The following is a 24,497-nucleotide window of genomic DNA, read 5'->3' as shown; positions in this document are numbered from 1 at the left end:
AGTTGGATTATTGTAATCGTTCCCTCTAAATACAGCTCTCCACCAATCGATTCAGTTCCATCCTTTGAATCCAGCCTTTGGCTAGTGGTTACCAAAGTAGGGAAATGGCTTCTTGGGAGCATTTTCTTTCTAAATCTACATTTAGGGAGGGAACTGCAAATTCTGTTCTTTCTCCATGAAGAGAGATGAAAAGGCCAGTCTCTTCTTTTTCATTGGGTTTTATCACTCCCTTAGAGACTGTTGAAAATACAGGAAAAACAAGGTTGTAGAGTTACTGTAACATACTTGGAACATATACATATTGTTCAGCAGAAAACCTATAGAGAACTCAGCTGGAACCAAGTTCTGCTTTTCAAAATTCTGGAATGTTTCCAAAAGGAAATATCACCTGAGTCATTTAAATTTTACTGAAGCAGACTAGAAAAGAAAAAAAGTAATAAGTAAAATACTATAAAAAGTGATGTTTGCATTATAAAATGACCTATATTGAAAACTACTCCAGTTGCCCCAAAGCTTACAACACATTTTGAAAATAAACATAATACATGCAAAAGATTAAAAACTAAACTGTAGAGAGTGGGGAAAATGAAGTTTTACCCCTGTCCCAATCCTTTTTCAAGGAGTTCATTTCTCTAAAAAATTCTTTATTTTTGCATTAAAAATGCATATGTTCAATATGTATATATAATTCTGATTTATTTGTACAATTATAATTATAGTAGATAAATTCTTTTATGTGTTGTTTTTGGGGAGAATTCATTCTTTTTTATTGAGATATAATTGACATATTACACATTAGTTTTAGATGTTTGACATAATGCTTCAATATTCATATCTATTGTGAAATGACCACCACAGTAAGTCTCTCTTAACATTCATCACCACATAGTTATAAATTTTTTTCTTACGATGAGAACTTTTAAGCTCTACACTCTTAGCAAATTTCAAATATATGGTACAATATTATTAACTGTAGTTGTCATGCTGTACATTATATCCCATGAAATTTATTTTATAACTGGAAGTTTTATTCACTCAATGTCAGTGTATGTAGAGCTTCCTCATTGTATTAAATAACTTCATTCCAGGGGCATAAAACATTTTATTTAACCAATCCTATGTTGATAATTATTTAGATCACTTCCATTCTTCTACTGTTGCTAAGCTGTTAAGAGCAGCCTTGGATATGCATCACAGAAGACTTGAGAGAATACCCATGAGGTCAGTTGCAGGCTGAATCACTGGGTCAGTGAGGACATACACATTAGCTCGTGATGAACACTAAGTGCCTTTCAACGTGGTTGCATCAATTAATATTTCCGCAGGGGCTAATAGAGTTTCCCCAGGGTCCCACAGACAAAAAGGTTATCAAGCTTCTAAACTTTTGCCCTTCTGCAAAAGAAAAATAATATATACCTAATCATACTTTCCTATATTTGTTGCCAGTATGGATTTTTTTTACTGCGAATTGAGACTCCATTGTTTCATTTCTAATGGTTGTTAGTCTTTTTAAAAAAATATTAGTCTGTAAAAGTCCCTTCTATAAACTGCTGAAATTAGCCTTTTGTCCATTGCATGAGTTGCGTTTTTTTCTCTCAATATGTCATGCTTTTTAAAGGATATTTTAGTATGCAAAAGCCTTTTAAAGATTTTGTGTAATTAAGTTTATCGATCATTTCCTTGGCAAAAACTATGATTTTAAGTTGAATGTTGAGGAATTAGAACAGCATCATCTATAATTGTTTTTCCCTTGTCTTAACTTTTTATATTTGCTTGTGTTTGATAACGCTGCAAATTTTAGATTTATGTTTGCTTAAGTAGCAGTGCCTGTTTTAACTGGGAAAGTCCATGCCACCTAAAGTTATAACCTTTAGATCTCTAAGTAAGGAAAAGTGAATGTCGTAGACTATTTCATGTGTGTAATCTCGTATAATCCTTTTCATAATAAGCACTGTAGTTTTATTATCTCATTTTATAGATGGAGAAATTGAAGCCCAGAGAAGTGAAGCCATTGTTACAGCTTCTTACCAGGCAAGCAGGCAGGTCTAACTGTATCAATAACCATTAACCTTTCCTGGTGTCACTGGTGCCTTTCAGCTCAATTCAACTTCGTGCTTGAAATATTATGGCCCAGAGCTTTGTTTGTTGGTTAGGTGTTTTTGTAATTTATTCACCTGCCACTTTTTCCTGGCCAGAAAAATATGATTCTTAAAGATTTTATATTCTATAAACATTAAAAATGAGACCAAAAATGAAATTCTTGAATCCTAAGATCAGTTCCCCAATTCTGACCCCCAAAGTACACATCTGAGTTATCCAAAAGAATTTTGAAAAATAAATTCTGTGCTATCATTGAGTAGAGGAATAGAGAACCAAAAAAAATTTTAAAAGGTTACTTTGATAGACATATGACTTGAAATTGGCATTTATTTAATTTATTTTTGGTAAATGTTTTATGTGTATGACCAACTGCCTCTTCATTAATTTTTTCAATGCAAGTTACGTAGAATAAGGAGTACAAAGGGGTCTTTATTCAACTCCTTACTGTTCAGAAAATGGGATTGCGAGACCTCGAATTTTCTCATGTATGTTCACAGACATCTGTTCTTCTGTAGAGCCCTCTGCTTTTTCCTAATGCGTCACAAGTAAGAGCTGGAATTGTGAGTCAGTAGTTTTGACCAAAGTTGTCGGCTCACCCCATAAGACAAAGAAGGAGGTCTCCCTGGGGAATAGAAACTTTTCTACGATGTAAGTTTAAACTTTCCATTTACAAAGTCAATTGTGCGCTGATTTAACTGTCTTTCTTGAAAAACTCAGCTGATCATATGTGTGCTCTTTGTGTTGATAACAGAATACTCCCCTGCACTTGATAATAACACAATTATTTAATAGTAATAATCCCTTTGGGATTAAAATGCAGTCATTTCAGCTCTCACCACTCCCTTCCTCTAAAATGATCTGAATTCTTAGAAGCTTCCCTTATGTTCGGAAGCAAAGGAGGTGTGTCTGTTCCATGTCACCCAGCCAAGGATCCAGCTTCTGCCTCCTTCCGGTCCTCATCATTCCCTGACACCTGCTGTAGCTGGACAAGGGGGAGGGAAGGTGTCTGCCGTGGTCTCCCAAGGGCATCTTTCTCATTATGACCACACTGCAGGCTTCTTTCTGACAGTCAGAAAGGCTCTCTCGGCCTTTCTGCAGGACCTGAGTAATCCCTGGTCACGTGTCCTACCACACTGTCCCAAAGGAAACTCAGTCAGCCCGTCTGACTAGATACTACCCCTCACTAATTGCTAACCTACCACATTGGTTACAGGGCTTGCCACAGAGGCTTTAGCTTTGGGACCCCCCCAAATTATCGTTGTTATTACCACTTGCTTTATGGTCCCATTAGAAGGGTGTGGAGCAGTAGGGAGAGTGGGGTGCTCGTCAAAAAGACACTCCTCAAGAAACCAGCATTTAAAACCTCCTCAGGTCCCTTCAGTTCTCCTTTTCTTTCCACAAACCTGTTGAATTTATATCTTTTGAAGCAGAAATAACTTGTCCCATCACCATGCAGTCTTCCCTATTCTGTGATTTATAGTTTAAACTTAAAGCTCTTAGTGTCCCAGGCCTTTGTTCTGTATCTTTAAAGTGATTTTTCAAAGACTCTTTTCTCTCTTAAGCTGGCATCATAAGCTTTCACAGACTTATTTTGGAGTATAAAGGAAGACTTTTTGCCTTTTTGTCTATTTATCTGCCTTCCTCTTGAGGACAGAATTACAGAAATACCCTTGATGCCAGAATGATATGGAGAAAGACACTGGATATCACTTTTTGTGATATCTTTGTCTGCTCTTGGTATCAGGGTGATGGTGGCCACACAGAATGAGCTTACGAGTGTTTTGAAGGGTCTTAAGCAAAATAGTGGAGCAGCAGTTTCCTTTTGGCTATAATGTAAATTGTTAGGGTAGGTCTGGGAGGCAATTGTGAAAGTTTGGTAACCAAGTAGAAAATAGTACAGATGAAATCTGCTGATAACATGGCCAAGAGGGCTGCCTTTTGATACAGAAACAATGGCTAGAAACCAGAACTTTTAAGGTAAGGACAGGAAAGAGCTCTGGACTGGTGGGAGACAGAAGAAAGGTTTCTGGCAAGAGCCAGTGGATGGGTGGATATTTGAGGAAGCACACTGGAGGAGGAAAGATTTGCAGGAACACCACAACGAGTGCATCCTGTTTATTAATTTGAGATGCCTGTGAGCCTAGTAGAGATGTCTTGGGGGGAATTAAATGTCTAAGTCTAAAGTTCAAAAGAGAGGCTTGAGATTTACATATGGGTTTCTCTGGCATACAGATGATGTTTAAATTCAAGACATAGATAAGATTACAGAAACAGAGGACTGACTGCAGAGAGAAGATCTACTATCAAGTGAAAAAGGAACCTAATATATAGAATAAGAATTATCAATTTGTGTGTGTGTGTGTGTGTGTGTGTGTGTGTGTGTGTAAATTCCCTGGGGTATCTGATAAAATACCGTCCCAGCCCCATTTGCAGAAACAGAAAGTCTGGTTCAGTCGTTCTGGAATGGAACTCAGAAATATGCATTTTTAAAATATTCCTTATAATTCTGAGATAGTTGTTTCATTTTGAGAATGAAGCATTTGCTTTGTTTTCATTATGAAAAAAATAGGAGGCAAAAAAAAGGATGCTACACAGCTCTATGTAGAATCCATTATATTCAAAAAAAAGAAAGGCTGAAGGTCAATATGCCTGAAGCATGGAGAAAGGTGACAGAAGATGAGGCTGGAGAAATATGCAAGGGCCAGATTGTGCTGGGTCTTGTAGGCTCTCAAAAGAACTGGGGATTTTTTCTTTAGGGCCAAGGGAGGCATAAAAGGCTTTAAGCATAATTGCTATGAGGAGATACATGTTTTAGGCTAAAACAACTGGTAGTAGAGCTTTCATGAAGAAGACTGAATGGAGGGTCCAGCTCATAGTTGCAGAATTGGCTTGGTAATTAGAAGTAGGATGGTGATGGTGTAAATGGAAAGAATATAAGTTTGAAGAAAACACGGAAAGAAAAATGGCCAGCATTCAATGATGTGGATATTGTGGAAAGAGGTAAAAGCTAGGGGAAGGTCACGGTCGGCCCCACAAGCCCAGTTGTGGCTTATCTGCGTGTGTGGAAGGAGGAACCCATCGTGGCCGCAGGAAATGCTGGGGGAGAGACTGGCTTCAGGGCTGTCGGGTGGAGGTGGAGGGACCACATGTTGTTTTCTAACACGATGAACTTGAATGAGACACGGAAGTAAAGATGTCAGGCGGGCCCCACAGTGGGGCCTCACAGAGTATGAATGTGCAGACAGTGCCTGCAGCTGTGGGTGCATATGAGATCATCTACGAAGAAGAAATGGCCCACGAGAAGTCACTCTGAAAGAGAAAGGGGGTCCTGGTGGGCCACCGTCAAGAAGAGCACTGCCTCGCTGACGAACACCTGTTACATTAAACTTACTTGTGTAGGAAATTGGAAAGGATTATAAAGGACAGCCATAGAAATCCTCAATTATAAATAATGTGTATGGCAATGATGTGAATTAACACTGGGAATTTTATCAGAATCATTCAAAGCCAGTTACTATTTTTTTAAGAAATATTAATAGACATGGGGAAAGTTACAATTTAAAAAACTTTATTATTTTCTATCTATTTTACTGTCTATGTATCAGAAGTGCAGAACTCTATAACAAGTTTATGCTGACATCACAGATTCCCATAAATCATGCTGAGTATTTATTACATTTTATTAGTCAGCCCCTTAATGGTGGCTGGTGTGTCAGTTTATTGCCTCAGCCTGCGTATAAATCTAGTACACCACGAGCCAGATTGTTAGGTCCTTTGCATCTTTTGAAATACTTGGCTCAATTCCAATTATATAATTAATATTCAGTAGTTTTTGTTAGTTTCTAAATAAAAACTATTAGAATTTTTAGTGTGCTAGATGAAAAGTGATATGGACTTCTTTTCTGACTGAATTTTATAAATTTAAGGAACCAACAGCCAAATTACCTCCTACTGTTAAAGAGAGAAGCCAGTGTGAGATTGAACAGTGGGACACTCCTGAATAATAAAACAAAGACTTTAACTTGAAAAATTAGAGATAACTATCTGTACTAAAAAGGGAGAAACACTTTATTGATAAAATACATTTAATTTATGTTACATTTAATACATGACAGGCACCATGAATAATTGCTAAAGAATTATACTCTTCAAGAAAAATGGAAAAGCCTTTTTTTGCCTTTAGTTAGGAAAAAAGAATCTCTTACAGCATATTCACAAACGCAGCCATATGAGCTATGTTATGCTATGTGTTTCCTATTTGGGTTTTTAAAATACTGATCAAATAAATATATTGCTTAAGACAGCAAGACAATAACAAAATTATGGGGCTTTTCAGGATCCTAGAACAGCTCACTTCATTCAATTTAGTATTTGGAGCCTATGAAGAATAAAGTAAAAATGCATAAGTCAGAAGTGTAGAATTTTCTACCTCATGGGAATTCTAAGAACAAACAGCCATGGAAGAAAGGAAATAATAATATTTTAAAAAATAAAAAGAAAGTTGGAAGAAAAAGTAAAGGTAGATAGGAAAGAACGGAGGAATGGAAGAGGATGGGAGGAGGGAGGGAGGGAAGAAGGAAGGAAGGAAGCTGTACTTCTGTACCCCTCCTACTGTCTTCGCATCCCTACAGGGAGGATGGTGCCAGTGCTCTGTGAACTCCAGCTGAGGAATCCAATTCACGTGATTTTTTTGCTTGCTCCTTCCTGATAATTCACTAGCCCTATTCCCTCAGCCACTCTCCCATTTCTATGCTGGAGATCTAAACAAGGGTATTCAGAAGAGGCAAGGAAAATGGAACGTACAGGAGGCTATTATGTCTGAGTCCCTTGCCGCTGGTTAAAGAGACAGAACACAGTAACCAGGGAGAGCTAACCTCTGTCAAGAAAACAAGATAGAAAAACCCAGCCCCGCCGTGTACATGAAATGGCCCCTTTTATGTTTCCTCCACGTTAGTTCTCTCCTGGAGCTGTAAAGCAGTATCTCGTGGCTCAGGTTAGTTAAGAATGTCTAAGCATGCCAGCTGCTCCCTTACATTCTTCTGAGAAACCCTAGGATAGCATTAACTTGAAAGCTCACAGTTCCCTTGTGCGCAGTGGCCAACAGGGCAGAGTTTCGTCGTCGGAGCCTGTCTGAACCTGTGGGGAAATCCGTAGCGTGTGGGAAGAGCAGTATATGTTGACTACAAATTGACAGCGACCAAAGTTACAGCATAGGGGGATCAAAGAAAAGAATCACTCTTTTTTTTTTTTTTTTTCAGAAGGTTAGTGCCAGGGGGAAAAAAAAAAGAACCTGTGTCTTCATATTCTCATATTAAAGATATGGAAGAGTTCCAGGGAGATTAAACTGACGAGCTGAGTTGACAAGTTCAAACCACAACAGTGAAGAGCCTTTCAAGTTGACACATTTTCCACTGTGTCAGACTTCTCCACATGGAATAATTTTGCATGTATCATCATTAAAGAATTGCAGAACAGGCTATTGTCTTCTATCATCATCTTCATTACTGTGTTAAATACAGGTTGAGAAAAAACATTAAAGAAAATATTTAATTGCCTACTAGTAGCAATAGGCTGGGTTAGACTCTTGGAGGAAGGATGGGTGGGAAGAGCATTAAAAAGTCATTAGATGACAGCGTTCACCTTATTTGGGAGATGAGAAATTGATAGCTAGAGGATAAGTAAGAATTCAAGGAGGTAAAGGGAGAAATCCTAAGTGGCCGTTTTCTGTAGTTCCCTCTACTGAGATCCAGGGAGGACAGAAATCACTGGATGGAGTTGTCTTGAAAGACTTCGTGGGCAAGTTGAGATCTCTGTAGTCTAGAAGCCTGGGTAAGGTTTGAGCAAGCCGTGGTATTTATATAAACATGTCTTTATGAGTAAGGAGTAATACATGCAGACTTTCTTATTCAGCCTTCTAAAACCCTGACACCTGTGGATTTGTCCACATATGTCAAATGACAGTGTAGAAGTGAAACTTTTTAAAATATCGTAGTTATTATCTATATAAAAAACAACGAAAGAGTGCAGATGACATTTTTGGACTGAATAATATAAGAACTTGGTAGAATATTGCCTCAGATAAAGAGAGAACCTCTGATGCAGAGGCACTGGGAATCTCCGGACAGTGGCATTGGGTGTTGGTATCAACTTGAGAAAGGATGTCTGGACAAGAGGCGCTTTCTAGTCCCTTCATCCCTTTAAGCAAATGGCAGGGGACTTCTTTTCTACACTAGGAGAAAGGGCATTTTGGTGGCTTCAGAAATAGGTGGGAAATAAACTTTATCTCAAAATGACAGAAGAAATTGCCCAAAGCAAAATAAAAATAAAAGTCAACGGGCCGCCCTGATTTTACATCGTGAAAGCAAAGGAGTTCGCAGGCTCTCTCTTGATCTCACTCTCTAGATTCTCCTTTGTTCCTTCTCGTTTCCCTTTTATTCTTCCTTCTTTTCTCGTAAATTTAGGAATATTGTGTAATGATGGAAATTGCGTATTTGGAGTGGTGCTACCATCAAGATAAATGTATTTAAATACCAAAAAGGAAGAGAAAGGAGAGGAGAGAGTACGATTCGGTACAGCAGCAACAGCAGAGGCACTGGTTGCAGATAAATCTGGACGCATATTCCAGTTCACCTGCATTCGATTTGTGTGGCTTCAGGCTAGTTAATGAATCTCGTGGAGTTTTCTATTCAACATCTGTAAAATGGAATAAGAAATCTCTCACATAGGATGGTTACAAGGGGCCTCATGCAGTTCTGGGCCAGTATGGTAATAAAAAAATAATAATTCTTATTCCAACCCCCTTGCTAGAAATCAATAAATAGCTCGTATTTTTCTCTATTGTAAGAAAAGTACATACTTGTGAAATTTTACTGTATATTAGGTGCAAGTGAAATGTCATATTTTTATTTATATTTTTAAACCGATCCACTGACATCAAAAGAGAACATTTCCCCAAAGGATGAAACACAGTTAATTATTTTCAACATGTTTAAGTTAGTTTCGAATCGATAAGACTTTTCTGGGATCCTGTATTTTTTTATTGTAGGAAAGAACGGAAACATGCAGCTGTTTTAAAATATGCTCATAGACACTTGAACTAAACTCATACATCTCAGATTTTAGAGAAAAATATGAATATTTTAGAAAACTGAGTTTAATTTTCCAAACATGCTTTGCCCAAATACTCCTAAATTCCAAACAATGTCTATTTCATATGACTTCACTTTGAGAAAAAATAAAACCCGGAATAATACTTGCCAGCGCCTCGACCCATGGACTAGATGGTTTTGGGGACTACACTTTTTGTTCTCATTTATTACTGTTATTTTAGCTTTAAAAAATAATTATTTTCCAGCTAAACATTTCTGCCCTACGAATTGCTTTTAACGGTCACCCCTTCAAAAATGTCATTGAAATGACAAAGGTTTTTATAAAAATAAAATTGAGTCCAAGCCAGCATTGGAAGACCTGGAGAGCTCTCTGCAGTTAGGGCGATACTGGAAGGTTAGAAACTGCTGGAGCTGAGGAAGTAGGATGAGCGTAGTGGGTCAGGCAACAAACAAGACAGCCATCAGCTCCACCCCACCCGCCCAAAGCCACGCCCCCAGGGGCTGACTGGCTCCGCCTTTCAGGTGCAGTCAGGAGAAAAACTCTTTGAGTGGGAGTTCTGCTATAGAAGAGAAAGATGGCCAAGAAGCCAGAAAACCTATGATGACAATAAAAAATGGGGAGACACCTGCACACCCTAAAGAAAGCCTTGCCTCTTCTCCACACCAGCGCCTCAAATCAGTAAGATTTATGCTGAGTAAAAGCAGAGTGGTGAAGGATAAGAAAAAAGAACTTTACCAAAAAGTTGCCAATAAAAATGAGAGGGATAGTTAAACAGGTAAGCAAGGACATCGTTACTCTTACCATTACTACTTCTGCTGTTTGCTTTACATTTATACATAGAATTCATTAGATGTGGCACTAAGCACATTATACACATGAATCCATGTAGTTGCCACAGCAATCATGGGCATTGTCTCCATTTTATAGGTGAGGAAAATGAGGTCTAGAAAATTATAATACCTTCACCAGTTTCTTACAGCAGGTACATGAAGGAGCCACAGCTTTGCCGGCCTCCAGCGTATTTGCTTTTAATGACTAAGCCACTTCTACATTAATGTCTGAAACTCTGCAGTTTCTGAACCCTAGAAAACAAGTCTCTTGCTAAATCTCTTAAAAAAAAAACCAAAAACAAAAACCTCTGCTAGCTAGCAGGAATTCTCATGTGACCTGAGTCAGTGCCTGAGCCTGACCTTTATAAACCTCCTCCAACGACTCTTCTAATGGGGGCCCTGAAACCCGGCTTCGGGGGTTGAACTCCCCCATCCTAGGGCTTCTGTACTTCACAGTATATGTGTATGGATCTTGATACTGAATACAGTTTGATATTTTATTTTCCAGGTTGTCTTAGTCTGCTCCGGCTGTCAAAACAAAATACCACAGCCTGGATGGCTTCAACAACAGAAATGTATTTTCTCAAAGGTCTGCAGGCTAGTAAGTCCAAGATCAAAGGTGCTGATCAATGCACTTCCGGGGAGCCTGGGGAGAGCTCTCTTCCTGGCTTGCAAAAGGCCGCATCCCTGCTGTGTCCTCATATGGCCGACAGAGGGCGCCCTGGTGTCTCTTCCCTTGCTTGGCTGATTAGAGCACCACCCTATGACCTCATTTAAATGTATCATCTCCTCACAAGCCCTGTCTCCAAATACAGCCACAGTGGGCGTTAGGGCTTCAAGATATGAATTTGGGGGGAACACATTCAGCCCATAACACAGATCGCACACAAATTGGAAGAGGCAAGAAGACAACCTTGAGGACAGGTATTAACAGTGTCAGAAGAGAAAGAAAAACACCATATGAGATCACTTATATGTGGAATATAAAAAAAAAAAAAGAACATAAATACAAAACAGAAACAGACTCATAGACGTAGAATACAAACTTGTGGTTGCCAAGGGGACAGGGGGTGGGAAGGGACAGACTGGGAGTTCAAAATTTGTAGATACTGACAGGCATATGTAGAATAGATAAACAAGATTATACCGTATAGCACAGGGAAATAAATACAAGATCTTGTGGTAGCTCACAGCAAAAAAAAAATGAGACAATGAATATATATATATTCATGTATAACTGAAAATTTGTGCTCTGCACTGAAAATTGACACATTGTAAAATGACTATAACTCAATAAAAAATGTTAAAAAAATAAATTAAATAAACCTTTAAATAATAATAATAAAAACAGTGTCTCTGCTCCAGCCTGGCTGACACTCCTGACTCTGAAGAAACTCAATCATAAGGGTTAGTATCATGGCCGTGACTGTGCTGCAGATTTGACTCTGCCCTCTCTTGGGGGACACACTGCAGGTCGGTGATGCGGGCCGATAAAAAGAATTTACCAGAAACCAAGAGAAATTTAAGAACCAAGGAAATAGGTACACTGTTACCAGCGACAGCGGGCCTCACAGACCAGAGATGCCTTGTGAGCACCAGGAGGAACGTGCAGGGTCTGTTACTGAGGAAGGGGCTGCTGACTCAAAGGGACAGGGGAATAAATTATGACTGGCCATAGTGAGGTGCTGGGCTCTGGGATATGGGAGGATAGTGGAATTTACGACTCCAATAAGGGGGAACATGGGCTGAGACAAGTTGGCCTGAGCTACAATGAAGTTAGTCATTTCCCAAGGCCGTTTGTTTCACTAAGGCAAACACCTGCCAGGAGTTTATCTTCCAAAGAGGAGCAGGTGGACGGACGCCTAAGGGCTAGTAGGGTGGGGGGAGGGTGTCGCAGGGCCGCAGCCTGCACTAGTGGGCTCTGTGCTTGTCTTCCCGTTCGAAATGGGAGGAAAGATCAAAGATATTTCAAGATATAGTTTCCTGACAATGCTTATTTCTCTGATATTCACCGGAGTGCCTTGATTTTCTCCTTTTTGTAACTTTCCCAAATAAATGCAAACTCTTGGACCCCAGGAAATCATTGTTTTTAGGTATTTCTTAGAGTTTTCTGATATTTGTCATGCTCAATTAGTGATCTAACACACATTATTTTCATACAAAAATGACTCTAAAAATGTGCCCAAAGGGTCAAATTTAAAGTCAATATATAATTTTTAACCCATTTGTTAACTTGTTTACAAAATAATGGGCTGTTTTATTAAATTCAACCGGTTTTGTTTTCTTTCATTCTGTTTTTTAATTTGCTTGCTTGTTCATCCACTATGTATGTGCAGACATAAAAGACAAAAGAAATCAAAAAGGGCAAGATAAAAACCATTTTACATGCCCTAAAATTCTCCCAGAAGCTCTAAAGGATTTGAGAATAAGAGAGAAAAATTGTATTTGTATTGCTTGGAAGTAGCTGCAATGACAAATTTAAGCAAAATTAGTCATTGTCTGTCTCTTCTCATTAAAGCAAAAGAAATTGAAAAAGGAAGCTGTATCTCATGGAAAGGGGTCTTTTCTTTTCTCCTCATTATTTTAACAAGCGATATCATTTTCCTGTGGTGACTGTGGGAGTGTGACCATGTGTTACTGCCGCTTCTCATTATATTCCAGCCTAATAGAAGCAGGGATTATTTCAGCCTTGCTCCTGGGTGATTGTAAATGTGCTTATTATCTGTGTCTCCTCTGAACTTGCAGAAGTACAGTAAGTTCCGTCTCTTGTTTTGTTTGTCAGCAGGAAGGAAAAAATTTCTATGGTCCCTATTTATGCTAAGTTCGAATGGAGTGAGAGGGCCAGATCTTACTACAAAAATGGGTTCTATCAGAGATTAAATAATGTGTCCTCCAAATTAATAAATCCCTAAGACTTTGACAACAGCCTGTGTAAAGTGCATTAGTATCTTCTTTAACTCCAGAGTTACGGAGGTGCACCCTTCATTGCAAATCTGCCTTTACTTTTCATGTTATTTGCCTAGTAACTTTCTATAAAATGATCATTTAAAATATTATTTTTCTAGCCTTTTTGTACCGCAAAAACCTTTTAGAATTCACATCATTGCTTTTTTAAGTAATTTATTTTTTATTGGAGTGTAGTTGATTTACAATGTTGTTAGTTTCTGCCTCATACCTTTTAATGGCTGCGAATGCGCCACAATTTAGATGTCCCTCTCTTTTTTTCCTTCTTAACAGGGGCACTGGGAATTGAACCCAGGACCTTGTGCACCCCAAGCATGTGCTCTACCACTGAGCTATATACCCCTACCCCAGAATTCACATCACTTCTTACACATCAAAACAGGAACCAGCTTAGTACCACATGAAGTCAAAGTCCTCCCTTCAGAATCTTCCTCACTGAGGTTGTAAGGAAGATAATATTCCCTACTGATCATCATTTGTTTAAACTAAGAGTATAAACCCAAATTCTTAACTAGATCCTTGCCTTTCTAGACCTTCAGTGAATTTCAGACTCAACCTGAAGTTTCAGTCCTGAAGTCTGCTGTGGTGACTACTACATCTCCAGCCAGAGCAGTGTCCGGCATCCAAAATATATTTACAGAACAAATGAATGAATGAATGGGCCTTGTATCCCTTCTCCTCTGAATTTACTCAGCACTGACCAACACTAACAAAAACAAGGAAATTTTAAGCAGGAAAAAAACAATCTGGAGAATTTTAATAGAATCAGGTAGGTCAGGATGAGCCCTAAAGAAGCTAGATCCTCAGCAAACTCAGTGACACGGACATGAGTAGATTCGCAAACTTTAAAAGGAAAAAAGATATTTCAGTCATTGTGCTTTTAAATAAAAATGCACTTCTACAAGCAAATAGTCATCATTTTAGCTTCATAATGAAGCAATATTTCTAAATTTTTATACAAAGCATTTTTCTTGCTCTCAACCTGCTCTTTGCCAAAACAAACAAACAAAAAAAAAACACATTTTTCCCTCATTTAAAACTCACTTAGAGCATAGCGTTCATCCAGGGAAACACTCTCAGCTGTCCTTAACCTCTCCAACGACTGTGAGTTCAGTTTCACTGGGCTTCTTTATCTATTCGGACAATATACATATTGTGTAGGAATAGGGAGGGAGACCGCCCAGGAAAGACCGTGTCATGTGGAAGCGTCGGCCCCTCTACAAACAGCAAGCCGGTTCGCTGCCGTGGCTTTGTCCTGTTTGTTGTCTGCACACATGCTTGGTTTATTGCTTTGTTTCCCAGTTCACTCATTGCCAGTCATTTGTGTTATGTCTCAGGGTCTAAGTCCATTTATATGAGTGACTTGAAGGCCCACACAGCTAAAAAGTTTCGCACCTGACTGCCTTCTCCGTCTCTTGGCTGCAGAGGTTGCAATATTGTAGTCCTTCCAGGCATAAACCTTATATTTAAAATGAGAAGTGGTTATATGCCTTAGTAGCTGAGTAAGAGGTCTACTGTCTGCCTGAATTTATCACAACATCCATTTTTATCTAGCATTTTGTTAGATTTCTAGAATTCCAAATTTCAAGGTTTCCAATCACAACGTAATTTGGATTGATTTAATTTACATCCAACTGTTCTCATTCTTTCCTTGTTTCTATTAAGAAGAACAGAAAAACCATACAACACCCCCAAATTCCTATAGTCCAGTGATAGGAAGGAGGGCCCAGAAGAGGTAGAGGCCGTGGCATCCTTCACCAACCACCTGGCACAGGGATGTCAAGACAGGACAGCAGTGGCTGCTCAGTGTCCCTCCCCATTCGCAGTGGGGCGTGGCTTTTTGGGCAGATCCTGTTGGGATGCCTCAAAGCTTCCTCAAAGCCTTTTCCGAGGGCTCGTTGATGAAACAGATGGGTTGCTTGGGTTCCGGTGGTGAGAATCAGGTCAGCTCGGGCTTCCTGGAGGGACCACCCACTGCCTGACACTCCCTCAGAGTCAGACCTCTGACGGACGGAGGCAAAGCTCAGGGTCCCGGTGCCAGCGCTGCCGCAGTCCTCATTAGCTCAGCGGGGAGGTCTCCTCGCTGTCACTGCTGCTGAGAGTGGTGAGGTCGTGACCGGCAGGCAGAGGCTGCTGCTGAAATGCCTGGGAAGCAGAGAGACAGTTCCAAAGAAATAACCTGCATAATGGCGTTTTGTTTGGATAGCGTGACACTGTGTTTGGAAGCTGTAGGCACTTCTAACAGAACCCTGTCTTATTACAAGTTTGAATGTGAGTGAAATAAAGGCAGTTGTTAACTTTCTGCAAATGCAGACCTGCTTCAGAGGCAAAAAAAAAAAAAAATTAGTGATACCATATTGTTTCGATGCACTATTTCAGTTTACTCACAGTATAAAAACGACAGGTGCTTCTCTGTAATTTAGTCAGGGTTCAACTAGAGAAGCAGACCACGGGATGAGTATATATTAAAGGTTTTATTATAACCACCCGTTGTTCAAAGATTTAAATTTCAAAAGAGAAAATAAACAGCATTGTCAAGGCATTGCTGCTCAGACTACAGAGATGTGCGGTGCAAACACTGGCGCTAAGTCAGCCATCTGGGGACTAAGTGATCACCATACATGCCCCAGTCATAATGCACATGTACCCATTTGCCTTCTTACTGAATTTCATCATTTATGACAAGGAGCAGCTTCCAACATACACACACAATCTGCAGCAGGCGAACAGAGAGCTCAGTCCTACAAATCACATTTGCATTCAGGCTCTATGGTATATGTCTGATGGATGTCATGCAAGTCTCAAAATTCAACAAGGCCAGTTTCTTTGCAAAGTAACTTTTATATGTTTGGTAACAATGGTAGCTAGTGCTTGGTAAGCACTTAATGGGCACACCGTGGAGATGTCGCAGGTTCAGCTCCAGACAACCACGGTAAAGTGAATATCACGACAAAGCAGATCGCACAGACGTGTTAGTCTCCCAGTGCATACAGAAGTTACGTTCACACTGTGCTATAGTCTGTTAAATGTGCGGTAGCATTAGGTCTAGAAAATGTACAGAGCTTGATTTGAAAATGCTTTATTGCTAAGAAAAAAATGCTAACCATCATCTGAGCCTTCAGTGAGTCATAATTTTTTCTTACAATAGTAATATCAAAGATCACTAATCACAGATCAGCATAACAAATGTAATAATCATGTAAGTTCGAAACACTGTTGAGAATTACCACAGTGTGACACAGAGACACGCAGTGAGCAAATGCTGTTGGAAAAATGGCACTGGTGGACTTGCTTGACCCAGGGTTGCCACAAATCTTCAATTAATTAAAAAAATAAAAATTAAAAAACATAATATCTGTGAAGCACAGTAAGGCAAAGGGCAGTAAAATGAAGCATGCCTGTATTTTGTGCAGACGTTGCTCTGAGCACTTTAAATGTACTGAGATATTTAGTCCTTACCATAACCCTATGGGATAGGTGCTGTTATCACCTATTTTTTATAGTTGAGGAAATGGAGGGAAAGAGAGGTTAGTAAATGTTCCCAGGACTTGGGAGCCAATCTGACACCAGAGTCTGTGATCTCAACCACTAGACTAAGAGGCAAGAGAAAGCCTTTCAAAACTCATTAGACTTCAGCAGGATGAAGTTCAAAACTGTCACAACAATTGAAAATCACCTGTTATTATGTAACCTTATTTACACAAAAGCTAATAAAGCACAGAGCTGTGAGATGACACAGGACACAGACTGTAACTCACAGTGGGGCGCGCCAAGATCAGTGAATGCAAAATGCAGTAGCCATTCGATAGACAATTCATTTTTTAAAAAATCAGTAATAACCAGTGCTACACTAAAGAGAAACCAGTGATGCTCCAAGTGACTCCCATGCCATCCTTGCCACTGAGCACACAAGGAGTCCTTATGAACACACGAGGGACTCTCCTGTCCCTGGATGAGTGGACCAGGGGTTAGAGCCTGGGCCATAGGCAGGACTCTGTAGAGTGGACAGAGGTTTTGAAGATTACCTGGGCAATAACTCTGCCCTCAAAGGAAAATAACCAATACGGTGGCTCAGACACCTTCTCCTGAGGACACTGAATGTAAGATATTAAAAAATAGAAGTAGTTACTTGGTATGCAAGTGAAAGAAGGGTGGTTTCAAGAAAGTTGTTTTAGTTTCCTATTACTGTTGTAACAAATTACCACAAATTTAGTGGGTTAAAACAATGCAGATTTATTATCTTACAGTTCTGCAGAGTCAGAAGTCCAAAATGGGGTTCATGGGGCTAAAATCAAGGTGTTGGCAGGGCTGGATCTTTCTGGAGACTGTGGCGGGAGATTTATATAAGGAATAAGTTTCCAGCTTCTAGAAGCCACTTGAACTCCTTGGACCATTGTCCGCTTTCAGATACAGCATCACTCTGACCCCTGCTTCCCTCCTCACCATTTAAGGACCCTTGTCAGTGGGCCCACCCACATAATCCAGGATTATCTCTTTGTTTCAAAACCCTTGATTTAATTATATCTACAAAGTTTCTTGCTATTTGAGGTAAACATAATGATAGTTTGGGGAATTAGGATGTGAACATCTTTGGGGGACCATTATCCAGCTACCACAAGTAGAGTGCAGGGATAAGAACTTAGCTCCACAACCCAATGGAATTCCACTGCCACCATTGACCAGCTGTGTTATTTGGGCAAATTATCTAACCTCTATCTCTATTTCCTTCTCTTGGAAAAGGGAATCGTGATAGCTACCTTATAAATTTGAGATTAAGTGAACTAAAACATAAAAATCTTAGAACAGTGGTTGGCATATAATAATCACTGTATAAATGTTATCTTTCAGACAAGAAAAAAGAAAATACTTAATGTTCCCTTTAAAACAAAGGACACAGAGGAAGAAGCTGAGAAATTGTTGGCTTCTAATATGTCTTAAAATGCTACTAGTTCAACATTCTGTATTCCTTTGCTAGATCACCAGAAAAAAAAAAAAGTCTTCCTTATCCTTCGAGTCTTAATACAAATCCCTTCCAAAGCTGTTTCTCGTTCCTTATTCTATACAAGGCTTTCCTTCAGTAATGCTCCCAAGTGTGCTTTGATCGCGCCTGCAACTGCCCATTATGTTGACTGGTCCCCCAGTGGGCTATTATATCCTTGAAATTAGCCTTATGTCTCAAGGGCTTGTAGTAGGATGGATGGATGACAGAATGGGTGGATGAATCAATGGATAAATGCAGCCAGCCATTAAAACCTGAATCTTTCAAATCCTTAAGACACTCAACAATTTTTTAAGTGTTTCAAGAGACATTTGAATCCTTAAAGTTAGTGCATCCTGATCTTAGCTCTACGGAAACTCACTTGAATGAAAGAAATACTTGTCACAATGAGCTTTACTGACAGCAATTTAAGTTGAAGAAATCGGTGGACACAGGACGTACAGAAGTTTCATCACTGCACTTAACTATCTTCGGCATATTGTTAGACTGAAATTATAACTTGGAAGGTCAGTTATGCCTTTAAATTAGATCTTTAGTGGAAAGTGGGCAAGACATGTTCCATTTTTTTTTTATCATACATGTATATGCAACTCCAGAAGCAATTCTGTTACATAAATGTTTATTGTTTCAAGAGGTATCTTGTCTTTGTCCAGACAGATTCATTAGTGAATCTAAGGGAATTTTGTTTGGTTTGGTTTGGTTTTTGATAATGTTCTTTTGTGAACTCATCTTTCAATGAGTCTCAGAACAAAAACAGTTTACATTTGAGAGCAGAGGAGTTGGATGAATGTGATTTTGTGAGAGCAAGAATCCCCAAGTCTCAGTAGAAGTAGACTTCTGTGGCATTGCTGTGAAAGGTCCAGGATTCAAGCAGGGGAGGCACCCTTACAAGTCTCTCCACAAGAACCATTTGCCATTAATAACTGTAGCACTCCTAATGAAAGCATACTAAATGACAGAGAGAGCAGGAATTCTTTCCTGGCCACTGAAAACTTGGAATAGAATCATTTTAAATGTTAAGACCCACTGGAATCATAAAAATACTTTTCTTAACAGTCAGCTAAGAGGAGACGTGTTCTATTCCAAAGGTTTCCAAGTCCAATGTTAATGTTTTTGTATGTTTCTAAACCTAATAACATTGCGTTCCTTTTAAGTTACTGGCAGTATGCGCACTACATGCGTAGTGTTTATATTTGGGCCACATCACAATGGATTTGACCTCAGTAAAGAATATGTGTCATTGTTGTTAGTTCTCTGCCTGTTGAGTACTTTTTAAGCATACCCTTCAATGCACACCCTCATGGAAAATAAATATAACTAATGGGTTAATGATCATAATTGAAATTAATAGTAACAAATAGTTTCTATTGAATGCCTATGAGTGACAGGGTTAAATTGAATATATTACCTAATTTAATTGCAATGAGAATTTTGAAAAGTATATATTATTATTATTTTCCACTCCAATTTGTGGATGAACTTCTCTAAAATTTTCAGTGAGGGAATAATTTTTCTAAAACAATAAATCTAATAAATAGCAGAACATAAATTCTGGGATCCAAACCATGGCATATCTGATTTCAGAGCACTGTTTCTCAACTATCCCCTTTTACCCTCCCCACAAAACACACTGTCTTATGACTAGTGTACCAGATTTTTTTTGCAAGGATCATTTTTGTGTAAGGCATTGACCTAGGAGCTCAGTTTCTTTTTTTTTTTTTTTTAAGTCAACCAGTATTAGATTGTTCTTTATACATGTAATCCACTGAGGAACATAAATGACCACAGAGGACCATTCGTCTTTGCCAACTGCAGTTTTCTCTACTTGTATAGAGTTCCAAAATTTTATGACATGTCACCATGGATTTTTTTCTTTACTATGACAGGTGTTAAAGTTGAGTTCTCTTTGACCCTGTATGTATGAACCACTCAGCTAGTGAGCGAACCTATCCACCCTTCTAGCACACGCATCTCAGTAAGCAGACATGCCTGAAAAAGTGGTTCAGAGGAAACCAAGTGCTGGTCCTGGGGCTGAAGTGCAGGAGAAGTGTAGCTATTCCACAGGCTCCCCACCCCTCCTTCTATCAGGAAATAGAAATTTGAAATAAAGTGTTAAATGGTAAATTGCTTAAGAATATGGATGCCTTACTATTTACAATAGCCAAGACATGGAAACAGCCTAAATGTCCATCAACAGATGACTGGATAAAGAAGATGTGGTATATTTATACAATGGACTACTACTCAGCCATAAAAACCAACAACATAACGCCATTTGCAGCAACATGGATGCCCCTGGAGAATGTCATTCTAAGTGAAGTAAGCCAGAAAGAAAGAAAAATACCATATGAGATCACTCATATGTGGCATCTAAAAAAACAAAAATCAAAAACAAACAAAGCATAAATACAAAACAGAAACAGGCTCACAGACAGAATACAAACTTGTGGTTGCCAAGGGGGTAGAGGGTGGGAAGGGATAGACAGGATTTCAAAATTGTAGGATAGATAAACAAGCTTATACTGTATAGCACAGGGAAATATACACAAGATCTTATGGTAGCTCACAGAGAAAAAAATGTGACAATGACTATATATATGTTTATGTATAACTGAAAAATTGTGCTCTACACTGAAATTTGACACAACATTGTAAAATCAATAAAAATGTTAAAAAAATTTTTAATTAAAAATAAAAAAATTAGAATATGGATGCTTTCCATTATCCTATGTGAAAGCAAAAAGGAAAGAAAATTTATAAATTAATGTCTTCAATTATTACAGATGGGTAAGAAAAAATTTTAAGCTAAATTGTGTTTATACATCTGGTGACTTTTAAAGCCTTGGGTGTACTTTCCTGGCTGTCAAATGTCATTTACAGAAAAAGGTGTTTTGTTTTGTTTTTTAAGTGACACTGTATGCAAGGATCTTGCAAGATAAAGAAGACACATCTGACTCGTGAGAAATCTAGAAGACCCACAGAAAGGAAGCACAATTTGAGTTGACCTTTTAGGATAAAAGAATTTTGACAGAAATGGAACTTTGGGTTGTTTATTTGTATGGAGAGAGTACAATTCCAGAGTGTTTGATAAAGACACTATTCTTCAGAGGTTGAAAGAATGGAAAAGAAGAGTAAGCAAATAAATAGAAACCAAATCAGTCTGTGTCATAAAGATTGAATGAACTCCACCCGGGAGATGCCACTCAGCTGGCTATGAAACAGGAGAGTTCCCCAAAGTCTCCTGATCAGGAAGTTCAGTGAACTAGAGAATGTCATCAGAGTTTAAAGACACCTTTTTGTCGCTTGTAGATATCTTTCTATAAAAGAGAACAACCATTATGGGAAGAAAAAAAAACACAGAGATCATGAAAGGAAAGGGTCTTCAATTACTATAGAGGTAAATGAAATTGAAAATGAAGTACTTTGTATATATGCCCTCCCCTGACTTAAAGTAAAACCAAACTAATTGTGGGAACTTTGATTTTCATTTCATCTCTTCATGTGCCTTCATATTGGTGATGTGAATAAAACAAATACACCACGAGGAAAGTTATCTTCTATCCTAGGTAAATACTCAAGTGTCTGTTTCAGCTAAATGTGGATGTGAGTAGGGGTCGACATGAGGAGAGAGTTTTTAGTGAGCAGGTAGCTTTGAAATTGGCAGTAAAATAAGCTACCATAAACCCTGTATAAAAACAGAGGCTCTCCGCCTATACCACCCCTCCTTACCGTCAGTCCACAAAGTGCTGCTCTCCTGAGAGCTTCTGAGAACAAAGTCTGGGGCTACTAAGGAATGGGTTGAGTCAGAACAGGATGAAGGGAGAAGGCTATCAATGCGGAAGCAGCTTGGCAGAGCGGACCCAGGGGATAGTTGCTAGAGAGGGCTCGTCCTCTCTGCTAGCCTTCCTGCTCTAAGATCGTCCCCAGCTGATGCTGAAGAAGAAAATTGCATCACATTTTTTCAACAAGTTCTTCTTGTAGATACAACCCAACCCAGGCCCCAGTTTCCTTGTTAAGAGTAAAGTGTGTGTGTTTAGTTTCAAAAACGCATCACACGTTTCCAGTGACTACAGTGATAATTTATTTCTTACGGTTGATCTTGTGAGGGCTTCTGGCCCTCTCACTCTAAAGATCATATCCATTTTGGACATTTAGATCTGCCTACACTAAAAATGAATAGTAAATGTAAGCAAACAATTTTTATTTCTTTCCATTTGCATCCTTGTTCTTTTGCGATCACCAACCCAAGTTTAAAAGTTGAACTACTTTTCGTCACTGCCTGCCCTGTAGCCAGACCCCTCCAGGCCCTCCCCAGGACTTCACTTTATTCTACTGATTCTTCTTGAGCTAGTGGTGAATGACTTCTTTCAAGGGAGCTTCTCAAAGCGGAGGTTTTGGAAGCCCTTACCCACTCTGCAGACCTCACCTTCCCATTAACGTTAAAATTCGGAAGGAGAGGTAGGTAGCTTTGGGCTACTGGGGTAGCAATGCGTAGCCTGGCCTTATTTCTCTCTGAGAACCAGACCACGCACATCAGCCTCTCTCGGTCTCTGTGCCTCCTTCCTTTGTCGTTACACTTAATGACCCTTTTGGGTTTCTTCCTCACAAGCTGGCTTTCCTGTCCCACAGTATGACTTTCTTTAGAGCTTCATCTATTCAGGTGTGAACCCCAATTGTGAATCAGGTTAAAGCTCCTTAAACTCTTCCAAATTAGAACACGTGTTTGCATTTTTTAACCTTCCATAGCAGCTAAGCCTGTTTTCAGAGCCTACTCCAATATGAAGCTCATCCGCCCGTGGCAACCTGCCGTCCCCTAGGAGGGCCAGGCAAATGCTTAGGTTGACACAGACCAGCAGTCACATCTGAAAAGGCTGGAACATTCCTGGTGAACGCTTGTGTAAGTGACAAGTTCAAGATCAAGAAACTGCATATAAAAATAAAACAAAATGACTGACTGTAATCATCATTCCTTCTAATTCAGCGGCATTGAGTTTTGCGATCACCAATTCTTTTGACCCAAGCCTGATCCCACTAGCCCTCAACATCATAAAAATAATCCCTCAGCAGGGGGTACATCTTAGTCTAAAAATGACATCAAAATCAGGAGAAAACCAGAGAACAAAAGGCCAACAGGGGTTCACAAAACTCTTTTAGGTCCACAAGTTGCGACGGCAGATCAAAGCAGTGTAAAGGCATCCGATAAGATCCAGCATGTGAAGAGCTTTTACAGTTTTGTACGCTCATCCTGTGTTTCCCAAAGTTTATAATCATATAAACTTTGTATAAATAATAAAATGTATGTAAAATGTTTATAAATGTAAATAGAACAATATAAATACAAATAATAATCCCATCTGTTATAATAATGCCCTACTCTGGTGTGTGCCTACCTCCAGCCAAAGGTACTCAACACTTCTGTTTGGGTAATTTCTGTGTGTTTAGCTCTCTCACCATTGGTTACATTGATTTTGATGAACCTATCTGTATTTTCCTTCCTCTGATTGAAATGATTGATCACCTGCTGTTACACACCAGGCACTGGGGATAGCATAATGAAATAAAGATATTGCGACTGCTCGCAATGTTTTTCCTCCCACCCAACAAAGAACACCGATAAGCAGAAGGCAGTTGTTAATAACTGCTGAACTCAAGGACATAGTGACACAGAGCATGACTGCTCTCAGAATGACTGACACAGTGCCTCACCTAAACGTGATGCATCGGCAGACCTTTGTGGAAGGGAGAGGTGCGTCTGCTCTCTGCATCCTTGGATCCTGCCGCGACTTCTCCCTCTCAGATGTATTGTGATGAAATGAGCCAGAGTGCCCATGTAGCTGCTGTCGGAGTGGTGGGAAACACGCGTCACCTTCTGCCCTTAACAATCCCACCGCAGTTTGCTAGGGAGAACACTTTTTCCTGCTTACATGATGTGATGGTTAATTTGGGGTGTCAACTTGACCGGGCCATGAACCACCCAGACATTTGGCCAAACATGTATCTCTGCGGGAACCCCGACTAACACACGTGGCTCTGTTGAAATGGGATGTAATGGTGTGTTCCTTCTGCATCTAAGGCAGTCTGTCCCTTCTGAAGAATGGAGAGCATTTTAATGATCATAATTCCATTCCCTGCCCCTGTTCCTGTTGATCAGTATTTTTTTCTCTCAATATGTAATTTTATTAAGCAAAATATACCCACTATGCTGTTTGCTTGCTTTTTGCTTTGAAGCAATAGGAGTTCTGGACCCAAAATGAGAGCAATTAGATGAGTCTTTGTCCTGTTTGTTTGTTTGTTTGTTGTACTTTTTAAAAAATTTTTGAAGTATAGTTGATGTATAGTATTTTATAAGTTACAGATATAGAATATAGTGATTCACAAATTTGAAAGGTTACACTCCATTTGCAGTTATTATGACATATTGGCCATATTCCCTGGGTTGTACAATATATCCCTGCAGTTTATTTTATACCTAACAATTTGCATCTCTTATATAT

At 39.2% G+C, this 24,497-nt stretch overlaps 1 non-coding gene across 1 annotated transcript; it reads right to left on the bottom strand.

Moving 5' to 3' along the window:
* Positions 1 to 13,274: 13,274 nt before the first annotated feature.
* On the bottom strand, positions 13,275 to 13,348 carry TRNAP-GGG (transfer RNA proline (anticodon GGG)). The gene has a single exon. It is a non-coding gene; the product is annotated as a tRNA-Pro (tRNA).
* Between the last annotated feature and the right edge of the window lie 11,149 nt (positions 13,349 to 24,497).

The sequence above is a fragment of the Camelus dromedarius genome, chromosome 36 (genome assembly GCF_036321535.1).
Source record: "Camelus dromedarius isolate mCamDro1 chromosome 36, mCamDro1.pat, whole genome shotgun sequence".
Taxonomy (NCBI): domain Eukaryota; kingdom Metazoa; phylum Chordata; class Mammalia; order Artiodactyla; family Camelidae; genus Camelus; species Camelus dromedarius.
This window is presented reverse-complemented; position numbering and strand designations above follow the sequence as displayed.